Source organism: Oculina patagonica, chromosome 4 (assembly GCF_052425735.1).
Source record: "Oculina patagonica isolate OP01 chromosome 4, crgOcupat, whole genome shotgun sequence".
Lineage (NCBI taxonomy): Eukaryota > Metazoa > Cnidaria > Anthozoa > Scleractinia > Oculinidae > Oculina > Oculina patagonica.
The window spans coordinates 3,435,509-3,449,534 of record NC_135761.1 but is presented as its reverse complement, the minus strand read 5'-3'; the positions used below and the strand labels follow the sequence as shown (position 1 = coordinate 3,449,534).

Below are 14,026 nucleotides of genomic sequence, written 5' to 3'. Positions count from 1 at the left end.
AATCATAGCGCGAGGCTGCACGTGAAAGGCAAGGCTAATTAAAAATGCGTCCACTCTCTCTGGTTCAAGGTTTTGGAGAAAGCTAAAAGTTTGCAGACCATCGTTATTTTTACCGTATTCTTAAATCGCGGAGAGAGGCAGGCGAATCAAAAATTCGCTGCAGTAAAATAATGGTCTTCGAACTATGCCCATGCGAAGTTTTGGAGTGAGTGGATCAAATAAAAAGCAATTTTAATAAACCGGCTATATGTCAATTTTCACAGAGCCATTTTTTCTCCATCTCGTTGTTTGCATTGCCTTTACGAACGGAGCACAGCACACATTTCATTCTGTTCAACAATTTGAGAGTTTGTGGGTAAATTGAAGCATAAAAGCAATTTCTGGCTCATTTTTGTCGAACAGTAGTGTTTATCTAGCGTCGGAAGTGTTCACCCTTGCATATATTTAGGTAAGAGTAAGCTAAAATTAAACATATCGGTTAAATAGGGTTTAAATGCTTTAGAACAGCCAAGAAACGTCGCATAGACAACATATGATGTGAAATGTGAACTCTACTAGCGGTTTAATATATTTTCGTTCGACAATTTTTTTCCCTTGAAGTTTCATACAAATCCTTGTAATTTTGACGCCGCCATTTTGACCGAGTTGTCCAAGCGTCAGCCTGGGCGCCCTGTGTCTACGGTAGCTATCTTTCAGAAACCAGGGTAATTAAGAAAACTATTATTTGAGAAACTATGAATGTAACTCATAAATATAAAAACTACGTGCTTTCTTTGTGCATTTCCAATATCTGTGAACAAAATATTTTGAAAATTAATTAATTTCAAATACGGAATGACGACTGACTTCAGTTGGCTGACACTCGTAGGAAAGTATAAAACTCGGTCGAGAATATTAAATCTATGAGTGCTCATCAAGAAGAATTAAAACGAGCAACGACCCTAGACTGCGATTTCAAAGCAGACCCTTGTTATTGAAATGTATCCGAATTGATTGCCTCAGAAAATTCTTTCCTTTTATAATGACGTTGTACGAGTATACTCGTCTAAATCCATTTTGTAGAATTAGCAGAAAACAAGCTTTGGAATATGAACTTTTGAGGGCAAGATAAATATACACGTGAATATTTTATTACATGTGGAAGCAGGAAGAAGTATGAAAAATATCTTAAAATGGCCTATTGACTGATTGATGATCAGACTGAAAAATGGAAAATTAACAATATTGTTTACTAAAAATTATTCAGTTCAGAAAAATTAGCAATTTGGTAATAAGTTAGTCAAACATTGCCCTACGGTTTTCGGATTTAGTTTAAACTCAAAATTTATCGGTCCAACTATTTCAATTGCCGTTCTCGTAGCGAATCGTTGGCGAGGCACATGATGTTTTCCAGCCAAAGACCTGTTTATAAGCTACAGTTCCGTAAAGCATCCCGTGCCTCCATCTTTGCGATTTATTCGTGACCGAAACAAAAGCGAATTAATCATTTTATCAAGCATATGCCCCATTTTCCTTGCAAAATGATACGCGTAAATCGTGATAAATCTTCTCGAAAGAGTTTTAAACAAAGGATTAACTCGTTAAAATATTTCCCACTAAAGACCAGTTATGTGAGAAATGGTCATGACAATGTTATTCTTTTCTTCAAAATTAAATGGTAAATTGTTTATGCGACAAAAACGTTGCGAAAACGGACAAAGAAAGAAGTCAAACGTTTAGTTTTGAGTTCTAAGTTTACTAATGGCTTTAATTAATGAATAACGGCCCAGCCCCTAAACCCACCCACTCCATTAGTGGAAAAAGGCATAATGGATCCACCGTTAGCAAAAGATCGTGTCTTCCATTTTAAATGAGTCAACTAAACATTGCAGCAACCGAAGCTATTTCGTTCGTAATCTATATCTGTTCTTGGTGTTTAAGGAAAGAAGAATTAGTCAACTTCTATCAGTTCCTAAAGTTCGAGACAATCTTCTTTTGGCATATTCGTGAACAAGTAAGTCATCATTGATTACCATTGCCGTGATTTTGTTATGCGTTTTTTCTTTATCGCGGGATAAACCCTGTTCACTTAATTGTTGAACTATCACCAAGTAAGTTACGTCTTGGAGATATTTTTTGCTGTTTCTTAGATCATTGTTTTGTTTGCCGCCGGACGTAAAGGAGTAAACGTTTGTCGAAAAAGTTCTCTTTAGTTCTCAGCGATGAAACAACTGCTTTTAAAATTCCCTAATATCGTTTCCCTCAGTAACTAGTGACCCGAATTTACACAAAAGAAATTGATTGAACAAATGATCAATTTAGTGTCTTCAGTGAGATTTTACCCTTAGCCAGGGTAAATAAAGAAAACTGTTTTTAAAGAAGTCATTTTTAGAGTTTTTTCCAGTAAATAATTGATTTAAAGAAAACATCGTGCAAATCGGCCTGAACCGGCACCTTTATCAAATTTAACTTCAAACCAGTGTCTACAACACTAAACGAAGCAATGAAGTGAAGTACCGACTTAACTTAATTGTTTTATTATATTTATTTCTACAAAGTAAAAATTAATCAGGTAAATGAAATCTTACTTCTAAAAATACATTACTATAATACCTAAACCAGTTTTCCATGAATGGCGTGTCTCTAATATATAAAATGAGGATTCAGTGGTTTTGTCTCCCCAAGATTACAGGGTCCCTAAAAGAATAGCGCGTTCTGATTGCGCTTAAGGAATTTAGATGATAAGTATTCAGGAACAAGACCATACAAAGAATATTTTTTTACCATTTTAAAAAACTTTCTGAACTTGACGCTGAGTACAAAAATTTCCATACAAACTGTCGTATTAGGCACGTATCAGCATCATATCCCGAGGAGTTAACACTCGAGCGGTACGGCTCTGAAGCTTTTGTAGTCTGACTGACAAGGTTTTACCGCAATTACCCCAGAAAAGATTGCAGTAGTCAAAATGTGGTTGTACTAGAGCATTGTAAGCTGGTGGAACAAACGGCGCTTGGGTAACAGAAAGGAAGGCCAAAATTCTCAGGGATGTCACTTTTCAAAAATGATTATTCTTTTCAGATTAATATTCGGACACAATAACATAATTTACCAGTTTCGCAGATAATTTGTCGAGGGTCTTTTAAGCTTTTAGTCTTAAGTTCTGAGGTCTTTACTACTCCATTCGTGAAAAAAATGTAAATGGTACTACCGTAACCGAGTCATCAGGTCTTTCATGCCAACTCACTAGCTATTAGTGCTATTCAAAATTTACACGAAGTTTACCTTTATACGATCTACCGTATTTTCTCGATTGAACGCCGGACCCCGATTAGAAGCCGGCCTCGCATAAACGCCGGGTCAAAACTGCCAATTTTTAAATAAACGTCGGGATGCGTTTAATCGTGGTCCCGTTTATTTGCGGTCGAACTAAAAAGTAAATAAAATGATTCTCGTGAATAACACTGCTATGACATACTAGTACTGTCCAAAGGAAAAGTCCTGCGTAACATAAACTTGGATCGATGTTCGTGTTCGTGATGTCTTGACTGACGAACTTTCTTTCTTGTGGCATGTGCTCACTGTTGCTGCAATTGCGAGGATCCCTCTAACGTTTGATTATATGTCAGAGAAGTACGTTTATAAACGAGGAGGACGTTGGCGACGTTGCCGTTCATAAACTTTTAACTTTGTACCCATAAATTTTACTTGCTCCTAAATTGTTCATGTTTGTCACAAATCTCGATTTCGACAAACACGTGCCGTTTGCAATACTGTAACTTTTGGCAATAATCATCTTTGATGAACCAGGAACAGTTTGTCAAGGTGGGACGAAGAGAAAAATCGTTCCGCCTTGAAAAACTGCCCTTGGTTCTTGGAGCATTGGTTATAATGAATCAACCTGAATAAATGATAAAAAATATTGCACCTCGTTAATAGACGCCGGAACCCGATTAAACGCCGGTTTCAAATAAACGCCGGGTCCACAAAGTCAAGTTTGAAATAAGTTACTACATCAAACAACTAAATTCTTTTTAATTCCAAAAGAGAGTTGTCCGAATCTTGCCGCAGCATGTGCTCCCAGGAAACTGCGAAAGCACTCCCAGGAAACTGCGAAATTCGGTAGAAAAATTTATACTTTTGCATTTCCGTTTTGTAGAATTAGCAGAAAACAAGCTTTGATATATGAACTTGTCACGCCAATTGCCAAGACAGATGAATATTTTATTTCGTGTGAAAGTCCCCTTAATAATAAGTCAGTTAACTCTGAAGTAGGAAAAACAATTTTAAATCGCCTGGTCATCAAACAGTAGGTTATTTTTGAACTACTCTTTTGCCGTTCTCGAAGCGAATCGTTGGCGCGGTGCATAACGTTTTCAAGCTGAAAGGTCTGTTTTTTAAAAAGCATCCCGTGTTTCCATCTTTGCGATTCATTCGCGAGTGTCCGAATTAAAGGCGAATTACTCATTTTATCAGTATTTTGTCAAACATATGTCTCATTTTCCTTCTGGAATGGTACGTTAAAATCGTGATACATCCTCTCATTCGATTTTAAACACAGAATTAACTCGTTAAAATTTTTCCCAAGAAAGATTTTAAGAACAGTTAATTTTTATGTGAGTAACAGTCACTCTAATGTTATTCTTTCTTCCAAACTTAATGGTAAATAATTAATTTAACAAAAACGTCGCCAAAGCTGACAAAGGAATAAGTTAAGCTTCTAGTTTTGAATTATTAGGTTACTAATGGCTTTAATTGACGAATAACATAACAGCCCAGCCCCTTAACCCACCCACTCCATTAGAGGAAAAGGACAATGGATCTACCATTACTAAGTCATTGTGTCTTCCATTTTAAATGAGTCAACTTAATCATAACATTGCAGCAATCAAAGCTATTCAGTTCATAATCTTTCCTTGGCGTTGAGGGAAAGAAGACTTAGTCAACTTCTATCAGTCCTGAAAGCTCGAGACAGCCTTCTGCTGTGGCATATTCCAGAACAAGTAAGTCATCACTGATTTAGTGACGGTGTTCATTGGAATAATTTTGTTATGAGTCTTTTTTCTTTATCGCGGGAAAAACCCTGTTATGATTTCAATTTATTGTTGTACTATGAACAAGTAAGTCACGTCTTGAGTTATTAGCGATTTTTCTTTTGCTCAATTCGAACAAGCTGTCTCTTAGAACATTGTTTTGTTTGCCGCCGGACGTAAATGGAATAAGCGTTTGTCGAAAGAGCCTTTTAGTTTTCCGCGATGGAACTACTGTTTTTAAAATTCCCTAATATCGTTTCTCTCAGTAACAAGTGATTCGAATTTACACGAAGGAAATTGATTCAACAAATGATCGATTTAGTGTCTTTTTAATTCATCAGCTAAGTCACTGCCGCTTTTTAGAGTTTTTTTCAGTGAATACCTTATTGTCACTTATTTTCGCGCGAACTTCATTTCGCGAAAATGGAACGGGCATATTTTGCGGGACTTAATTTTCGCAATTTGGCCAAAAAATACGTTAAACAATTAAAAATACGTCAAAAACGTTAAGAATAAATTTTTGTGGGTCTTTAATTTCAAACACTTAACGAAGCAATAAATTGAAACAACGACTTCATTTTATTATTTTCCAGTTAAAATTCATCAGGTAATTAAAATCTTACTAGTAAAAATACTAATCTAAACACTAATATAATAGGTAACCCTTTTTCCAGAATGGCGTGTCTCTAATTTAGTAATAAAATTAAGATTCAGTGATTTTAAGGCTGTTCCAGAGTGCTGCACCGCTATAGCTAAAGCTATTTTTCAAATAGTTCGTTTTGTGGAAGAGGAACAACTAGTTTGTTTACAGAGTCCCTTAAAGAATAGCGCGTTCCAATGCTTTTAAGAATTTAGATGGTGATTATTCAGGAACAAGACCATTTAAAGATTTATTTACCATTAAGGCTTTCTAAACTTGACGCTGAGTACACAAATTTCCATCCGAATTGTCGTACATCAGCATCACAGCCCGAGGAAGTTAACGTGCGAGCGGCACGGTTCTGAAGCTTTTGTAGTCTATCTGACAAAGTTTTACCGCAATTATCCCAGAAAAGATTGTATTAGTCAAAATGAGGTAAAATGCATGTAGTGTAGCTGGTAGAACAAAGGAGGGCGAAAATTTATTTCTTAGGGGTTTCATTTTTAAAAATAGGATATTCTTTTCAGATTTGTATTTGGACACAATAACATAATTTGTCAATTTCGCGAATATTTTGTCGGGAGTCGTTTAAGCTTTTAGTTTTAAGTTCTGAGGTCTTAACTAATGAATACCATCCCAGCCCCTAAACCCACCAGAGGAACAAGATGTAAATGATGAAGATGAAGTGTTCAACATGACTCGAGCATGGGACAAAGATGGTACTACCGTAACCGAGTCATCTTGTCTTCCATGTTTGATTAAGTGTCGGAGGAGTACGTTTATAAACGAGGAGGACGTTGGCGACGTTGCCGTTCATGAACTTAGTACTTTGTACCCATAAATTTTACTTGCTCCTAAATTGTTCATGTTTGTCACAAATCTCGATTTCAACAAACACGTGCCGAGAAAAATCGTCCCGCCTTGAAAAACTGCCCCTGGGTCTTGGAGAATTGGTAATGATAAATCAATTTGAAAAAATGATAAAAAAATGCACCTCGTTAATAAACGCCGGACCCCGATTAAACGCCGGTTTCAAATAAACGCCGGGTCCACCAAGTCGAGTTTGAAATAAACGCCAAAGGCGTTTAATTGAGAGTTACGACTCAAACAACTAAATTCTTTTTAATTCCAAAAAGAGATTTGTCCGAATCTTGCCACAGCATGTCCTTGACCTATTTCTTAGGGTTTGGGGGCGGATGTAGATGTGAATAGAGGAATTTTTCTTTTTATAGGTCGACCGTATTTGCGCAGATACCGTCGTTTCAGCATTGTTGGCTTTAGCACTCCCAGGAAACTACGAAATTCGGTAGAAAAAAATAAAATCTGAGTACTTGTTTATACATTTGTATTTCCGTTTTGTAGAACCAGCAGAAAACAAGCTATTGATATATGAACTTGTCACTCCAAGACAGATGAATATCAGTTTTATTTCGTGTGAAAGCCCCCTTAATAAGTCACTTAACTCTGTAGTAGGAAAATTATCTTAAATCGCCTGGTCATCAAACAGTAGGTTATTTTTATCGGTCAACTATCTTTTTTGCCGTTCTCGTAGCGAATCTTTGGCGGAGGGCACATAATGTTATCGAGCCAATTAAAGGTCTGTTTTCCTAAAACATTTCCTTCTTAAGACCAGATATGTGTTTTTTGAACAACAGTCATGATACAAGTGTTATTCTTTTTTCCACACTAAATGGAAAAAATGACACTCAGGACACTTCTAGCTTTGAATTCTAAGGTTACTAATGGCTTTAATGAAATAACAGCCCAGCCCCCAAAACCCACCCACTCCATTAGGGGAACTAGACATAATGGATCCACCATTACTAAGTCATCGTGTCTTCCATTTTAAATGAGTTAACTTGGTCACAACATTACAGCAATCAAAGCTATTCAGTTCATAATCTGTTCTCGGCGTTAAAGAAAAGACTTGATAAACTTCTGTCTGTTCCAAAAGTTCAAGACTGTCTTCAACTGGCATCTTCTAGAACAAGTAAGTCATCACTGATTTAGTGGTGTGCATTGGAGTGATTTTTATGAATAATTTTTTCTTGATCACGCGACAAACCCTGTTATGTTTTCCGATCAACAATCAAGTTACGTCTTGAGTTTTTTCTTAATTCGAGCAAGTTGTCTCTGGAACATAAACGTTTCGTCGAAGAGCCTTTCATTCTCCACGATGAAAGTACTGTCTTAAAATTCCCTAGTTAGTATTGTTTTCCTAACGCATGAACCGAAATAATTAAACGAAAAGAATTGGTTCAACTCAATTTAGTGTCTTCGATGTATTTGTACTTCATTATGTCGTGGAATTCGGCCGGAACGATACCTTTATCAAGTTTAATTTTATACACTTAAAAAGCACCAACTTAGGAGGGCGACAGAAAGAATGACCCAAATTTATTTCCAAGGTTTGTGACCTTTGCAAAATAGATTGTAGCTTTCAGAGTAGTATTCGGATACAATAATATAATTTTGTCGTTTCGCGGATATTTTGTAGTCTTTTTAGCGTCAGTTTGGTTTTGAGTTGTAAGTTTACTAATGGTCTTAATTAATGAATAGCAGCCCAGCCCCGTAGACCTACCCTCTTCATTAGTGGAACAAGACCTAAATGTATCCACCCTTAGCAAGTAATAGTGTCTTTCATTTCAAATAAGTCAACATAATAGCTATCATTGCGGTTCATAATAATTTTATTTACCTCCAAAGTTTAAGTAAACTTAACTTCTGTTAGTTCTGGCATTACAAAGTGGTGTTTAAAGTGATTTTGTTTTTATGTTTCACTGTTTTCCTTCAGTATTATAACCTTATTTACTACTTTGGCTAATTAAGATTCGAGGAGCAACTTTATATACATTGCAACAAGAAGTTCACCTTTATATGTAGGTTACGACATCAAACAAATGATCAATTCTTTTTAATTCCAAAAACAGAAGAAAACCTTGATACTTGTTAAAAATGGACCAAATTTATATTGAAGATAATTGATTACAGAAAAGAATACTGATAGTTAGAATCTATGCTGTTTTACGAAATAACCCATCAATAGAAAAAAAAAATGAATTTTCAATTATAGGTTAGAATTTATGTGCCACTAGTAAGATGATATTTAACAATTACCCCATAAGCGCGCGTTGGATATGAGATGGTAGATAGCCAACGAGGCGTTACGCGCCTCGTTGGCTATATAACTATCTCATATCCAACAAGCGCGAGTGGAATAATTGTTTTATTAAAGACACCCAAAGAATTGCAATATTTGAGCTCCCCGGCTGTTCTTGTTAACGCGTATCGGCTACCATATTCGTGGTCAATGGTATACATGTATGAGCTCATAAACCAGAATTTAGGAATTGTAATATACCATTGCTGGATTTTAACCGTTAACCCTTAACATGCTAAGCGCGGATTATTCCGGGATTTGGAGGAATGGCCATTCTGCCACTTATGACGTCACCAATTTACAAGTCAGCAGATTTTTGTGATTTGCATCTCCATAGAGCTTGGATAGATCTTTCCACAGGACTGTCCATCTTCAATATTGACTGCATTCCGACAGAGCTAATCGAAAAAAACGTGATCAGTTTTTGGTGTAAAATTGGTGCTAAAACAGGCCAAAATACCCGTACTTGATCATGGTCTCCTTTCCAGGGTTTTCCATTGATTAAGATCAAAACTTTTCAGGCATGTAGGACATGTAGAAGGGGTGCACAGAGTAAAAGATAGAGAGAATAAGAAAGCAGAGAAAAACGAAAAGGAAAGGAGCAAGGAAAAAAAATCGGAACATTTCAGCAAAAAAAAAAAAGAAAAAAAATTGGCTTATGCGCATGCACCAAAGTAAAATGTTATACATTTTTAAATGGAAATTGCATCAAAATCCTACTGCAATGTCAGAAAGTGCATTTCTAGCAAAGTTTAGAGAAATTTAGGACCGTAGAGCCAAACTATCGATTAACGGTTAAAAAACGTGTTTTTTGGAGTAATTTCAGCATATTAAGGGTTAATAATTTGGGATAGAGGCCCGGCGGTACGAAAAATATGCGTTCTGCACACGCAAAGAGCCAAAAAGCCAAGAGCAAGCTGTTGCTTTTACAAACGGTTTCTTTGTCAAGTTCTATTTTAATTACGGAGCAATGAAACTATACTGTAACATAGACTTGCGATGGAAGAAGCAGAGGAGACGGAGGTGGGGTACGATTATCAGTAGAGAACGGATTTGCAACTTGTAACTCCAATGCGTGCAGTTCTGTTAACCTTTGCTTTTCTTGTTCACATAAGTAGGTCAGCTCGTATCAGCCTTTCTCTGTGTAAACGAAGAACGCAAGGCTGATTTCAAAGGCAGCGGAGCAGGGGGTGGGGCAGGAGGGCTCAGTCCTCGACGTTTTGGTGGCGAAAATATCGCGAACGCGGCGTAAAATTGGTTTGTCAAGATACTCCGTCTCGTGAGTAAGTTCAAACATCTTCGAAACCTCTTTGGAAGTCTTCGGGAAAACCGTTTACCTTCGGAAAAGTTCGAAAAATGATCGAAACGTTCGTAAGGCCTCCGAACAACAATCAAAGAAACTTCGGAAGTCTTCGGTCTGGAAACTGCTCAAAAAGCAAAAAGTGTCTAGAACGGAAAAAAGTTGCTCCAAATATGAAAACCTGCCGAGTATTTTTTAGGACACAGCCTTAGAACTAGCTTTAGCTCCCACGTTCCAAAACGCTCCGCCGCCTCTGGATTTAACGGTAAAGGAATATATTTTACTGTTTACTGTTTAATCAGCCTTGCTTTTTTTGTTCATTTAGAATTTCATAGCTGATTAGATCCTCTATTAGGATCCGGTGCTCCTGTTTTGTTTATACGCTGGACCTTGCCTATACAATTGAATTTGTTTATGTGAATTTCTCTTTTCAGGACTGATTGTTGCATCATGATTTCGACAGCTGTGGTTTCCATTTTGTTGCTGGCTTTCTTCAGCGAAAATTGTGCAGGTATATTGTATGTTATAGATATCGTTATTTATGTAGATGCCAGCGTGTACTTTTTGAAATTGAAGTGTACTCCTTGAAGGTCACGGAGCAATGAGAACGGACAAACTTTCTCAGCTCCTTTGGTACAACAGGTATAAAACCACGGAATTCAAGTTGTTTTGCAATTAAGTTCGGATATGATAGCAATATAGCAATTAAAATAACACTAAAGGTTTTATTATATACGCCAGCCGTTACATAAAAGACATTATTCCCTTTCTGCTTTTGTGTAACTTGCTTTTTTTTACTGGGCAAGGAATCTTTTGCTTGGTCCGCTGGAGATGAAAAGCTATGGAATTTCCATGTGTTCTCGTGTGGCCAGGCGGGAAACTCGTGTGGACGAAAAAATGTGTATGCATTTCCAGACGCAAATCTACATGTATAGGTTAACAGACGTTGTATGCAACTACATCATGATTTCAGTTGTCAGAAGCATGAAAACACTGTATGAAACAAGTGATAGTGATACCCGTGATACCTAAGAAATGAAGGCGTTTAGTTTAAAACCAAGTGATACCTACGAAACCGCCTCTTCCTCAGCTAGCTAGGCTCTTCCTCATATCTTTTATTATGGAAATTCTCTTGCAGGGCTGAATGCTGTTCAGGTCCACATCAACGACACGAAGCGATCACCAATGATTGGCCAACAACAACAACAGCAAAAAAAACCATTTGGTCGTGATTATATAGATTTCCCTCTTTCTCTGTATCTGTACGGTACAGTGAGTACAGTTCCAGTGAACTTTGACCAGTTTTTTCAAGACCAACCAGTAAAAGACGAAATCGGCAGAATTTCGCAGGAAATAGCTAATCATATGCATGAAAAACAAGTCCAAGTTCAACCTCCAATGACTGACGTCTTCAAAGCTTTTCGAACGGTAAACTTGGACAATATGAGAGTGGTTATTTTAGGCCAAGATCCAACCCCAATACCAGGCGAAGCTACCGGCTTGGCGTTCAGTTTAAATCCCGATCTTAAACTAGAATACCCTACATCCACGGGTAACATACTCAAGCTTTTGCAAAAACACGGCTATAAGGTTAACTTGAAAAATGGTGACTTAACAAAGTGGGCAAACGAAGGTGTACTTCTCCTGAACAGCGCGCTTACCATCACTGTCACCTTCAAGAAAGGAGATCAATCGGAAGCGGACTGGCATCAGGAACTGTGGAGACAGTTTACACAAAAACTGATTAAACATATCAGTGATAAAGCAACACACCGGCTGGTATGGATGCTTTGGGGTTCAAAAGCAAAAAATTTCGAAAATTGTATCCACAATAGACAGTGGCACTTAGTTTTGAAAGGAAACCATCCCTCCCCTAGAAATGAATATTTTAAGTTAGAAACAGAACCTAACTATTTCGGAAGAGCAAATGATTTCTTTGACTCAATTAAACAACCGCGAATTAATTGGAATTTAGTGGAATGAACGTCATGCAGGATAAGTTTGTCCTCTGATCGATCTGAAATGCACGAGTATTACCCAAATATATATTCAGTTATCCTAAGCAGCTAAGTTTGCATTATTAAAATATATTGTATATCTTTATATTTAATCAACTTGATGGTGTGGAAGCTATTTATACTTTGCAGGACTGTGATTTTATTGACATGTAAGGTAAAGATACTGAAATCCTGTTGTCTGATTTGGATTGTCTCCAATTTAATCTTACATTTTTTCACTCGATGTGACAATAAATTGTATATCCTTTCTTTTAAAAGCGAGCTATTTATAAGCTAGCTCTACTTAGCAGTATAATTATATATAAATGCATATGTAATCGAAAACAAATAAAGTTAAGGAAGGAAAAAATGTCTATTTTATTTGAAAGATTGCTCATCACCGACCAACATTATTACAAAATTAATCCCTAGAAACTAATATTTCCACGTTTGACTTTTTGGTATGCTTTGTTTTGACCAAGACGGCATACACAAACCTGTTCGCAGGCCGGCCTGGTTCGACTTGTCTTTAACCATCTGTGAGCGTTAGATGTGTTTAAAACTCTAAGAAAGGTAAAAACAGGCGACAAACTGATGAGGAGTGCTTGATCTTCAAAAACCTTAGTCATGCACATTGAAAATTTAATGAAAACAAAAAATGGGCTCTTGGGTTTTTTCAGGTAAATGACGCTACATCCGCATACCCCCCCCCCCCCGGCCCCCGTCAATATTAAATGAACTTTCCCTTAATCGAAGAAACGGTCCTGTTAGTAACAAATCAATACGATGGCTACTTTTGATCTTAGATGTGGATTTTACTTTTCTTAGCCTGCATTGAGGAGGAAACTAATGTTCCCTGGACTCCGTATCGAGCGGTCCGGCTTTGAGCCTTGGCCGGGGTCACTGTGTTGAATTGTTACTCTCACAGTGTCTCTCTCCATTCTGGCGTATAATTGGTACCGGCGTATTAAATGCTGGGGGTGGGGGACCCTGCGATGGACTAACATTCAATCCAGGGGGGATACTCCTAGTCACGCTCAGAGAAAGGAGAAACAAATTCCTATCCGTGAAATTTCAGTCAATTACTAAAAAAAACACTATTCCAAAGCCTTTCTCGCTATTCGAAAAAGGTATTCCTATTAAAACCTTGCATGCGTTAACAGCCTTTGGGTTTAACATAGGCTCTATTTCCAGCCACTTTTTCGGGAAAATGAGCCCGCGGTCAACACCCCGAAAAGAAGAAAGGAACAAAGACCGGACCTGAGAAGGCGGCGGAAATCGAGCCTAGGTTTAACACAGTAGTGTCGACAATTCAAACCAACTGCCAACATAAAACCTTACTATTTCTCAAATTTCCTCGTTTGGCCTTAGTAAGACGTAAATTAAAACCTTTGGGGAACAAAATTCGTAAAACTATGTACAGCTCCAAATGTTAACTTTTGCGCAGCCTTGGGTCAGAGCAAACACGCACATGCGCGCTACTTAAGATAAAAAACATTTCTTTTTATCGCGAGTAGCTTTTTCGGAGTTTAAGAAATCGAGAGCTCCGCATGGGGTCGCACTGGTTTGCTAAAGAGCCGGAATGGTAGAACAAAGAATGATGGCAACAAATGTGGACGTTTTTGTTTGAAACCGATGCTAAAAGTCAAGAATTAACATCTCCCCCAGGAACTCACTCCCTCACACATCCTCACCGCTCATGTAGGTGAAGCATAAGGCTACCAAGCAACGTTTTTCGTCCATCACAGAATCCGGCGCCAAATCCAGACCCTCTGACTGTTGTGTCAGACCGTGTGGATGCTCGGCTTGACTGAGAAAACAGATGAATCACTTACCCTGATTTTCTCATAAACCTTTAACTGGACCTAATGTTTTGCATTTTTATATTTCTTTGTATAGTTTTGCATATTTTTTTTA

The 14,026-nt window shown here is 37.5% G+C and overlaps 1 long non-coding RNA gene across 1 annotated transcript; it reads left to right on the top strand.

The window, feature by feature from the left end:
* The first annotated feature begins 1,849 nt into the window (after nt 1-1,849).
* LOC144649299 (uncharacterized) lies at nt 1,850-11,362 on the top strand. Its single transcript, XR_013569881.1, has 4 exons — nt 1,850-1,993; nt 4,907-4,982; nt 10,547-10,623; nt 11,251-11,362. It is a non-coding gene; the product is annotated as an uncharacterized LOC144649299 (long non-coding RNA).
* The last annotated feature ends 2,664 nt before the right edge of the window (nt 11,363-14,026 follow it).